Source organism: Hylobates moloch, unplaced genomic scaffold (assembly GCF_009828535.3).
Source record: "Hylobates moloch isolate HMO894 unplaced genomic scaffold, HMol_V3 SCAFFOLD_17, whole genome shotgun sequence".
Classification (NCBI taxonomy): Eukaryota; Metazoa; Chordata; class Mammalia; order Primates; family Hylobatidae; genus Hylobates; species Hylobates moloch.
Window position 1 is genome coordinate 4208197 of NW_026652292.1, and position 1997 is coordinate 4210193.

Genomic DNA, 1997 nt, shown 5'->3' on the forward strand with positions numbered 1-1997 from the left:
ATTAAACTAAAGAGCTTCTGCACAGCAAAAGAAACTACCATCAGAGTGAACAGGCAACCTACAGAATGGGAGAAAATTTTTGCAACCTACTCATCTGACAAAGGGCTAATATCCAGAATCTACAATGAACTCAAACAAATTTACAAGAAAAGAACAAACAACCCCATCAAAAAGTGGGCAAAGGACATGAACAGACACTTCTCAAAAGAAGACATTTATGCAGCCAAAAAACACATGAAGAAATGCTCATCATCACGTTAAACTAATTCTAAAGTTCGTATGGAAAGGCAAAAGACTCAGACTAGCCAAAACAATAATGAAGAAGAACAAAGTTGGAGGACGAATATTACACAACTTTAAGACTTATCAGATTGTAATCAAGAAAGCCTGAAATTGGGGAAAGAGGAGCCACATAAATACGTGCATCTGATAAATGGAGAATCCAGAAATAGACTCACACCAGTATCTGATCTTTTACAAAGAAACAAATGTAATTCATTTGAAAAAAGTAGTTTTTCCAACAAATGCTGGTAGAAAAGTTGGACATTCATATGCAAAATAAATAAATAAATAAATAAATAAAAGACAGGCAAGAGAAGAGTCTAGGCATAGAGTTTACACCTTTCACAAAATTTAACACATAACAGAACATAGACCTAGAGGTAAAATGAAGAGCTATACAACTCCTGCAAGAAAACACAGAAGAAAATCTAGGTAGCCTTGGGTTCGATGAGAGTTTAGACACAACGCCAAAATAATGATCTATGAAGGCAAAATGGATAAGTTGGAGTTCATGAAAATTAAAGACTCTGGCTCTGTAAAAGACACTGTTAAGGGACTAAAAAGATAAAATATAGACTGAGAGAAAACATCTGCAAAACTTATATCTGATAATGGATTGTGTCCAAAGATACAAATAATTCTTAAATATAACAATATGAAGGCAAACCACTCAATTAAAAATGTGTGAGATATCTGAAAAGACAAGTTAGTAGAGAATATGTACATACGGAAAATAAGCCTACAAAAACACAGTCAACATCATGTTATTAAGGAAAAATTAAAACAATTATGAGATACTATTGCATACCTGTTCAAATGGTTAAAATCCAAACAAAACCAAACGACACTGACAATACCTAATGCTGATGAAGATGCAGTGATAGCAACTTTCATTTAGTGTTTATTGTAATGCCAAATAGTATAGCCAATTTGAAAGATAATTTTGCAGATTTGTATGAAGCTAAATGTGATTCAGAAAATATGCTTCTATATATTTACCCAATGGAGTTAAAACTATACATACACAAGAATTCTTTGCACAAGAATTTTTGTAGCAGATTTATTTATAATCTCCCAAAACTCAAACAAACAAGATATACTTCAACAGGCGAATGGATAAACAAGCTGAGGTACATAGATAAAATGTTACATTATTCAGCAATACAAAGAAATGAGTTAGCAAGCCATAAAAAGACATGTAGAAACTCTAAGTGCATATCGATTAATGAAAGAAGGCAGCCTAAAATGATTTACATACCATATGATTCCAACCAGATGAAATTCTGGAGAAGGAAAAACTAGAAAAAGTAAAAAAGATCAATGGTTGCCACAGGTTTGGAGTTGCAGGTGGAAATGTGAAGCACAGAGGATCTCTAGGGGGGGCAGCAAAACTACTGTGTTTGGTACTACTATGGTAATACCAAAACTAAAAGAACCATATAATGCAAAGAGTGGATCTTAATGTATAAAGTAGTTGGTAATAACAAATCAATAATTGATCCATTAATGGTAACAAATGCACAACAGGGTGAGATGTTAATGATAGGGGAAACTACTTAGGGAAGATGGTATATCTGGGAATATCAGTGTACCATCTGCTGAATTTTTCTGTAAAACTGTTCTGAAAAATAAAGTTTATTATTAAAATAAAAATCGCACTCTGGGGAAAGCCTAGAACTGTAATTATTAATGAATTTCCTCTATTACTCTCAATG